General features: G+C 29.8%; 1 long non-coding RNA gene across 1 annotated transcript in view; it reads right to left on the reverse strand.

Annotated features, from left to right (window-relative positions):
* LOC110268750 overlaps window positions 1-793 on the reverse strand; it is a 2,888-nt gene extending 2,095 nt beyond the window's left edge. The window contains exons 1-2 of the long non-coding RNA XR_002357170.1: window positions 593-793; window positions 445-485 (exon numbers count right to left, since the gene is read on the reverse strand). This is a non-coding gene — a long non-coding RNA (uncharacterized LOC110268750). The remainder of the gene's footprint in view (window positions 1-444; window positions 486-592) is intronic.

Genomic DNA, 10,840 nt, shown 5'->3' on the forward strand with positions numbered 1-10,840 from the left:
TTATTTATTACATTATATATTATATATTGCCTATGGGACCTATTTAATAGACTTATAATATATTCTTATAAACCCAAAAAAGTTATTTCCATTTTCAGTATCATACAACAATTAAGAAGTAGTAAACATGCATGATCACCACACGTAGCCTTAGATTAAAACAAGCTTTCATTATTAACAAGAACTAGTTCAAAATGGCATCAACCCTTATCATGCATCACATTAGCAAAGATGTTCAAAATCTAATAAGCCCATAACATCAATATATATATTCATCAGATTATTACACAATTATATGGAACACATTTCATTTCAATCCAAGAATGAAGTAACTACTATTCTATGGTTTATCAAAGTCTACATGTACATTAATATTTACTATTCCGAATAAACTTTCAAAACTAAATGATAAATATTGAAAGATATATAGTAGGACATACTTACTTGTATACATTCATGTAAACAGCTCCTTCTACCAAAGCAACCTATTATGATGAAATCAGCATATTATCAGAAATACAAGCTAAGACAAATTAAATTAAAGACATATGTATGTAGGGTGTGATATATACGGTTAGTTTGTACTTTGTACCTTTTATTAACTTCTGAATGAGTTTCTTATATGCACCATTGTCCATAGTGGAAATTCTTAACATGTATAACTTGAAAGAAAACTCTCATATATCACTCAAGTGGTAATTTAATTGGGATATAATCACATACTTAATTAATATGTACTAGGAACAACGAATGTGAAATCAATTGATCAGATTAAGGTACATGCATTATTTGTGCACTATTCATCAACTAATTCGATTGAATTAATAACAAGTTGGAATATAATTAATGATCCATATATAATTAGAGGCGCAGCCTCTCCTTATTTATGTCTAGATACATTATTATGTATCAATGGATTAATTAGGTTTTGATTTCATCTTAAAAGAAACAAAATTGGCATTAAAAAACTTAAGGGTCTACGTAATAGGCCTGAAAAAAGCTTAATTAGGGATGAAAGACTGAAAGTTGTTAATTAATTCCATGTACCATGAATGTATCAAATTCAAATAGTCTTATTATTGAACTTAGTGATATAAACTTGTAGCTAGGTTGTATTCGTTGAATTGATCTCTTGCATAACTCAAATACATTAATAATAAATTACATGTTGGTCTATTCAACCACTTTCAACTTTCAAGTGGCAATTATTGATTAATAATTCAAGCTAATCAACATGCTATATATATATTATTATTGAAAGGATTTAAATAAACAACAAAGTACTTAACATGGTAGTTTCTGCGGCGTAAAATCCAAGGATCATGGATTTATGAACATCTGAAAATTTTATATATGCAACTTGCGTTGGTTCATTGTAATTTTGTATGCATATTATCATTTCTAATGTTTAAAATAGGTGCAATGTGCATGTATCAACCTGTGTCTGAACTCTGAATTATTTCATTGTGGGCCTAACTTGACCTATTACAAATTTTGGTTGTCCTAGGTTTCCTTTCTTAGCTTTACAACTTTGATGTGATTTTAATTTTAATTTATTGGTACGATCCTTTTTTTTAAGCATATAGTTGAGCGGAAATGTTCTTGGATTTAAAATTGATTATTCTTTAAAGAAGCATGTATTTGTTCACTTTTTAATAAATGTGAACAATTAGAAATTGTGGTCAACATTATCTTAAAAGATTCAAATTCCTCTACCAAAAGGGAAAAAAAAAAGCTAGCTTTTTCCTAATATTATTTAAGCTTTTGTAAAATTTATAACTAATTAATAAATATTTTTGAAAATATTTTCTTAACATTTTATTAAAAAATCGTCACTAGTAATTAATACTTTCTCAATTCACTTATAATTGCCTTTTATTTAAATGAAAAATAATTATATTATTATGTAATCACTTTTTTCAAAAATTTAAATTAATAGAAGAATATACATGAATAATTATATCTCTAACACACGGCGCACACCACTTCACGCAAGAGTCTCTTTTTAGATTTGCTTAAATTTTTGCATAGGTTTTCTTTCTTTTATTTATCTTACGTTAAAATTTTTTTTCCTTAGAGTCATCAAGGATCGAATTATAAATCTTTAGATCATAGAAGCTCTGAAATCATCTCATGTATATATCACTTCTCTTAAAAACTTAAGTTAACAAGATGGAGACATATGAATTGTTATATCTTTAACATATATTATAGATATATTAAAAGAGACTTTAACGAATTTTGGTTGGCCATGTGGTCAGTTCACTCGTCCGGTTTAGCAAGAGCCAGGAGTTTGAATCTCGCTTGTACATATAGCAATCCATTGTCCAATGACGAACCTTAAATAAATCCAAATCTGCAGCAGATTAATTCTTAACCTATTAAGTTGAGAAATACCATAAAAAAATTAATTAGTATCTTTAAATTTAAACTTATTTTTATTAATTCAGTTAAATATAATAAATAATAGCCACAATTAATCAAGAATACATAATTAGTCAATATAGGTTATATATCTTAACATGCTTAACAATAATATATATTTTTAACCTTAAAAATTGTACCAGCTAAGAATATTTTTTTATAAATAATCAGGCAATTAATTACAGTATGCAACCCATGAAAACCTGCTAAATTACAATCACTTGTTTCATTAAGCAAAATTTGGACCACCAAATTTAAAATAGTCAAGGAGGAAAAAAAGAAAAAATAATTGATAACAAAGTTCAATTCATGTAACAGCAATCGCCTTTCTTTGGCATTCATGCATCTAGTAAAAATTAGTAATTAATAATATATGCAAATAGCAAGTTGGAATATAATGTTATTAAGGCATAGTCCAAAGTGGCACCTAGTGGTACATTACTAAATTACAAAGTACAAGTTAATTAATATACTTTACTCTACTTTAAAATGTATAAATGTTTGTGGACACTCCCTCAATTATTATATCGGCTAGATTCATGGATAGTTTGATGGATAACTGACATTATAATAAATTTGAGAGCAAACAGGGAAGCAAGAATAAAATAATGAAAAGTGGGTACTAATCAACAACTATTTGTCTATTTCGCCAAAAGAATTAATAATTACAAGTCTTGACCAAATAAGTTCACTACTACTAGATCCTCTTCTAGATTATTGAAAATAATTAATTATCAATATAAAAAAAAAAAAGCTGTAAATTGGTGACACTGACACATTACATGCACCTTGTTCAAGTGATCTTACCCTTTTTGACATGTTCATTGTATCCAATTATCAAAAGGATTTTCAGTTAGCAACTTGCAACCTGATGCTAAATTTGCCAACTAGAAATAATTCCCACGTGGGAAATATATTATATTATTAGTGATGAAAAGAGGACAAATAGTCGCCACATAAAACATTGTATGCGGATCATCACCATCGACATCATCACATCATCATCATCATCACATTATTATTATTATTATTATTATTATTATTCAAAAGAAAAAGAAGTGGCTTAGCTTAACCTCTTCTATTTTTTAGTAAGATATGTTTAGATCCGAAAAACACTGTTAAATCTATATCATATCCGTATTTCCGTAATGTAAGTAGCCGCCAAACTTTTAATTTTTTTTTTGCAACTTTCGACTTGAATAACCTGATAATGGCCCAAGCCCAAAACACATGAATTTAAAAAGAGAAAAACTCTAATGCTGTTTTGGCAAATCCCTTCTGTTTTTCTTAAAAAAAAAAAAAACAGTGATAATTAACAGGTTTAATTTATTTTTAATTAAATGAATAAAAAATTAAATATATGTTATTCTTTAAAAAATATTAAAAGGACAAAAAGTTCAATACTTTATTTATAATACTGAATTGTGAAAGAATATAAAATAATATTATAGAATGTCGTTTTTACCCTTTTCTTTCTTCTAGAAAAAATAAAATTGATTCCACTTTCCTTTTATTTTGTTCGATCTTCTTTATGCTCCTTGCAACTTTGAAATTCTTTGGTAAATCTTTCAAGAAGCTGCACATTGAGGACGAAATTCATGGCTGCTAGCTCTATGCAATGCAGACCAACTTGTTGATAATATGCTCTTGTTTCAGAGCGTATTTTACCAATATAAAATTTAACAAGAGGATTTTTTTATTTTTTAAAATACAATTTTGTTACACATCTAAGTATTTTTAACAGCCAACTCTAATCAAATTGATTTAAACTTAACAAAAACCAATTTTATTAGTGAGAGTGTGTAGACACGCTCCAACTCCCATGAGCATCGCACGCTTCTTCTTCTTTCTTCTTCGCCTTCCTTTTTTTTCTTTACAGGTAGTTATTGCATTTTTTTCTTTTCCTCTTCATCATCCTGGTAATTTTTTGCAGCATTATGTATATCTTCTTTTTATTTATTTCTTTTTTCTTCTCTTTTTTTTTTGTTTTTATTTTTGTTAAAAGGTAAAACAAAAAGAATTATAAAAATGTGAGACAAGAAAAGAAGAAGAAGATGATGATAATGAAGAAGAAGATGACAATGAATTTTAAATATGCAGAATTTATTAGAAAATAATACTGAAATTTTTTAATAATAACACCGAAACTTCTTAATTTTGACACCAAAATTTAACTATAAAAATACAGCTTCTTTAAGGAGGAGGAGGAGGAGGAGTTGTTTTAAATTGTTATTCTTATTTTTTGTAAGAGTATTGTTTCTCATATTAGACTTGAATAAACATGTATTACAATCTTATTTAATTGAATGAATCTAAAAAGTAAATTGCATACTAAAATATCACAAGATAGCACCGAAATTACATGACTGAACATGTTTGTACTATATTACAATCTTATTTAGTCGAATGGATGTAGGTTCACATTTATTGGATTGAATTTTTACCAGAAAAAAATACTAAAATTTGTTAATTTTGACACCGAAATATTGTTATAAAAACACAAAAATTTCTTAATTTTGACACCAAAATTTTACTACAAACACAAAAATGTCTGTTTAATGCCTTCTTATACTTCTTATACTTCATTGAGAGCTTCTTTTTTTTCTTTTACTTATTAACTAAAGATAATGAGAAGGAATATTCTAATTTGATGTTTTAAGCTTGCTAAGTAATCATGATGATCAAGATAACGAAGAATAAGGGGAGGAGGAGGAGTTTTGAATTGTTATTTTTACTTTTTTTAGGAACATTGCTTCTCATATTAGACTTGAATGAATATGTATTACAGTCATATTTAATTGAATGAATGTAAAAAGTAAATTGCATACTAAAATATCACAAGATAACACCGAAATTACTTGAATGAACATGTTTGTACTATATTAGAATCTTATTTAGTTGAATGAATGTAAGTTCACATTTATTGGATTGAATTCTGGTCAGAAACAAAAAACATCGAAATTTTTTAAATTTGACACCGAAATTTTTTTATTTTGATACCGAAATTTCTTCATTTTAATACCGAAATTTCTTAATTTTGATATCGAAATATTACTACAAAAATACAAAAATATATTTTTTAATGCTGTATTTTTTATTTCTTATTCTTTTGTTTTCCTATTGCTCTTACTTCTTTTAAGAGTATTACTTCTCAATTAGACTCGAATGCATACTTATTGTATTGAAATCTTACATGTGCAAAATTTTGAAAGACAATGAAGGAGACGTACAAGAAGAAAACGACAATAACGACGATAACGACGATGATGATGATATAGGAAGAGAAAAAAGAAAGAGGAGAATAAATTCAAACTAGATAGAAATGAGGAGGAAGAGGAGGAGGTGGTGGTGGTAGTGGTGACGAAGATAATGAAAGAAAAAGATGAAAAAAATGGAGAAGAATAAAAAAAGACAGCTACAACAGTAATATGCGAAAAGAAAAAAAAAACGCATGTATGTAAATGACTTGGTTAGACTTGGTTGCTAATATAACTTGGATGTGGGGCATTATTGTTTAAAATAATAGTATTATTAAAAATTGATTTAAACTTTAAAAAATAAAAAATTAATTTTTATTTTATTAAGAACTAGTTTGTCTAATTTTGATATTATAGAAATATCAAAGGTCAAATTATCAATTTTATTTAGTTAACAACTAATTTTCCCAAATAAAAAATTGCTAAGAATCAACTTGCATTGAGGTATCATTCTTTTAATTTTTTTTTATGGAGGAGGGGGCGGAAGGGGCGGAGCCATGTACAAGGAAAGGCGGGTAATGGCCCCCTAATTTTAATTTTTTACATGTAAATTATATATAAATTTCAGTTTAGTCCCCTTAAAATTTTATTTTAGTCTTATTTTATTGTGTAAATATTTTTTGCCCCCCTCTAATATTTTATCTAACTCCGCCCCTGAAACGGAAGAAGCAATGGAGATGCGAATTGTCATTATAGTTATGAAAAAGAAGTTCAAAATTAATATGTAAACTACCAAACATACAGTAAAAAAATTCAAGTGTCGACAAAAATAACTACAGAAATGAAAACGATAAGAGAGTTTTCAAAAAGATCTTATTAGTAAATATAATCAAGTATGGAATATTGGTATACTCTCAAAAAAATTTTAGAAATGATTTTGTTGCAGTTTTTTTATAAGAATATTTAGAAATATTAAAATTTGGTGATTTTATGTTGAGTAGAATTTTTGTCAATTTTTTTTATATTAATAATAAAAAAATTTAGAATACGAAAAAAAAGCATATAAGTCGAATTTTGTATTGGTTTTTGGCATACGTACATACATACACCTAAAACTAATTATACAAATGTTGCCAAAAAAGAAGAAGAAAACATTAAAGTTGAGTTAAATACACAATTCCATTATCACTTATAAAAATCAATGGTATAGTGAATATTTTTATGATGATATCTTTATATGAAAATAGTATTATAGACTATTGAATGAGTTGAATATTTGACTAAATATGTTTGGTTAACCATCTAAGAGTTTATAATGTCATCTTCATATAAAAATGTCATCATGTGAATATTCTCTTACTTTTTTTGTCACTTTTGTTGAAGTAATACTATCACCAATAAAAATTAATGGTATATTTTTTTTGTCACTTTTGTTGAAGTAATACTATTACCAATCGAAAATTTATTTTTGGCAGTTATTTATTTTACTTTTAGCGGAAATAAAAATAATCGTTAATTTATTTATTGGCAATTAGATATTAGTCGTCTTATATTTTGTAGTTAAAAAAAATTAAAAAATATATAATTATTACTATTATATATAATAATAAAAATAAATATATAATTATCGCAAAAATATAAGTTAAATAATATATATAAGGGTTAAGTACTGAAATCGTCCCTAAGGTCTAGGGTGAAAATCAAAATCGTCCCTGACCTTTTTTTGTTATTAAAATCATCCTCAACGTTACAAAACGTTATAAAATCGTCATTTTTTACTTTAATTTTATTTTCTTGACCAAATTACCCTTAAAATTAATTAAAAAAAATAAAAATAAAAACCCAACCTCCCAAAACCCCATCTTGTCTCCGTGTCTCTCCCTCTCTTCCCTTTCATCTCCTTCTTCCTACCCCTCTTCGGAACCCTCCCTCCCAACCACAATCCCAATTCTTCCTCTCTCTCTTTCCGCCACCGTATTATCTCCGCCCCCACCTCCTTCTCCACCTTCTTCTCCCTTTCCATCACCAACCTCAACCCTTCCTCCATTAACGTTGGCCTCACCTTCCTCATCTCCTTCTCCACCTTCTTCTCCCTTTCCATCACCGACCTCAATCCTTACCCCTCGACGACAACCATGTCCTCTGACTCTTCTTCAGCGCCGACTCCTTCTCCGTCGCGCTCTTTCTCTCGCAGCGCCGGCATGCGTTCTTCCTCTCACAGCGCCACGTCTCCGTTCTGCCTCCTGCAGTGTTACACCTCCGTTCTGCCTTCTTGCCGTATTGCTCCTCCTTCCATATTCAGATCTATTCTTCTTCCTGTTCTACTTCTCTGATTCTCTGTTTTGCTTCCTGGAGCTGACCACTTTCCATGGGGATCAATGCGGGTAGGAGGAGTGAGGTCAGTTGTGAGAGGTTGGGAAGGTGGAGAGCAGAGGGTGGTGGGATTGATAGAAGCGTCTTCGAGTTTGTTGTATTCACCCTCGAATCCCTCTTCTTTTTGTTCTTCCTTTTTTTTATTTTTTTTCTAAAGAACATAAACTGATAAATATCATTTTTTTTTATTTTTTTAATTTCTGTTACTATTGAATTTGGATCTGAAGTTGCAGTTGATGATTGCTGAATTGTTGTTAAATTTAAAATTTTTGTTGATTTATTTTGTGGATGTTGTTGTTGATGTTGTTCATTTTGTTGTTGCTGTTGCTAAATGTGTGTTAATGTTGCTGAATTTGTTGGTTAATTTGTTGTTGCTGTTGCTGGATTTACTTTGTGGATGGGTGATAGTGATTTAGAGAGAAGGAAAGTGTGATAATTATGGAGGCAGTGGTGATGGCCATGAGAAAAAGAAGAGGGAGAGGAAGAGAGTTGCCTAAGGATGATGAAGATGATGTAGAAGTTATGGACAAAAGGTGATAAGGATGATGAAGATGATGCAGAACATGATGCGTAGGTGTGATAGTGAGGGAGTTACGGGAGGGGAAGGGAGGGGGGAGTTTGTTTTAATTTTTTAATATTATTTTTATTTATTTTTATTACTAATGAAGGGTAATATGGTAAAAAAAATAAAATTGAAGTGGAAAATGACGATTTTATAACGTTTTGTAACGTTGAGGATGATTTTAATAACAAAAAAAGGTCGGGGACGATTTTGATTTTCACCCCAGACTTTAGGGACGATTTCAGTACTTAACCCTATATATAATTACAATTATATTATTACTACCAAAAATTTTTCATTCAAAGTGATTTTTGTTATAGTGTATAAAATTTTTTTTGTCGTTTTCCTTTTCTAGAATTATTTTGTTATTGTTTTTGTAAGGACTGGAATAAAAAATTTACCGCTTAGATAAAAAAAATTTAATTGTCCGAAATAGGTTTAAAAAAAATTAGAATATTAATTAGTAAAATTTAAATATAATATTTGGACTCAATATATTTTTCCGAGTGAAAAAATGTAATTTTTTGCAGAAAACTGAATAAAAATACGTACCGATAAATTAGCCAACAGTGCCTGCTTAAGTCTGTCCGGTACTGCGTAAGAGTAATAAAAACTGTAGAAAAACTTAGGAAAATAATTTAAGTTGAAAAATCAGGCACTACTTCTAAAAGTTTGGCCCAAAATTAGGCCAAATGGAGCAAAAACACTAACAGATTTGACCGAGTCTAAGTTGGGCCCAAACCCAACATATATAAAACCATTTAAGTGGCAATTTTTAAGCCAGTTTCAACACAACACAGCAGCAGCAACATGAATTAGAGAAGAGAGGTGAGGGTTGCAAGAAAATACTATTCATATTCATCTTCTTTCGCTTGTAACTTGAGCTACGGTGCTCTGATTCACGTCCCATTTGTAGCTACGCAAAGCTCTCACCGAGCCCGTCGTTTTTAGCTAAGTATTGTTGGTAAGATTTAGAAATTCACACTCCATTCTTTAGCCCTTATGAATTTTGAAATTAAGATTTTGGTTTTGAGTAGATTTTTGTGATTTAGTTGTTTAGGTGCCAACCATTAGTGAGAATTTGTTGGTTTCATTCCAATCTACTATGGATAAGGTAAGCTTACTCTGAACCCTTGTAGAAATTGTATATTTAGGAACCCTAGGTATTGATTTTTATGAATTAATTATGTATAGCTTGATAATTGTGATATTGGGAGTAAGAGGAGTTGAGTTGGGGGCTTAATTGAGCTTGGTTGTGATTAATTGGTGACTTTTGTGCATATTGGAAATCGGCCAAGGTATGGTTTCGATTTTCTCTATGTAATATGTAATGTTTCGTGAACCTTAGGCTAGTGGACCATAGGATAGGTTTGGATTGTTGATAATGTATGATGATTATTGATGATTGTGATGAAATTGATGAATTATGATGGTGAGTGTGTAATGTTTGATGATAAATGTTGATGATGATATTGGATTTTGAATCTTGTGGTTGGTGTTGATATTGAATGGTGGTGAATGATATTTATGAAGAGTTAAATTATGTAAAATTGTTAAGGTTGAGATCTTGATTTATGAATAGTAGATTTTTGTTGAATTATGGTGGAAGGAGGTGGAAAAATTGAGTGAAATAGGTGTTGAATTGATTCAAGTACAATGGAATGGTAAAGTATAGTATGTGGTAGTGTTTTGTAATGAAATTGAGTAGGTTTTGGTTTGGTTTGGTTTTGGAATTTGAAAACTAGAGAACTTTGATATTTTTGTATAAAACTTGATTTTTGATGAACTTTGCTGAGACATAACCTGGTCTCCGAATCCCCATTTTTATGAAACTAGATTTTTATTAAAGTTAGGTCTGAGAGCTTTAAGACGTTTGAAGAATGGACGGAAAATATTTTAAAATTAAAAAGTTATGCGCGTTTGAAGTTCAGTGCAAAAATCTGAAATTTTGTATCTTTAAAATTTTTCCAAGTCTGGTAAGGCTTGCGTACGCGACACAGTGCACGCGATGTGGGCATTCCCCACTGTTTGGTTCTCTCGCGTACGTGGGCACTGCATGCGTACGCGGAAGTTCAAATTTTTACCCGTGCGTACGCAAATTTTTCACACGTGGCGTGAGCATTCCATTCGGTTTTGGATACTCGCGTACGCTAGCAAGGTGCCGCGTAGGCGGACACCCAAATTTCAAGGCATACGTACACGAGACTGAGGTTTGCGTATGTGAGACCCCTGTTTTGCTGAAAAATATTTTTATTCACTTTTCACGGGTTCTCTAGCCTTCCAA

Source organism: Arachis ipaensis, chromosome B02 (genome assembly GCF_000816755.2).
Source record: "Arachis ipaensis cultivar K30076 chromosome B02, Araip1.1, whole genome shotgun sequence".
Classification (NCBI taxonomy): Eukaryota; Viridiplantae; Streptophyta; class Magnoliopsida; order Fabales; family Fabaceae; genus Arachis; species Arachis ipaensis.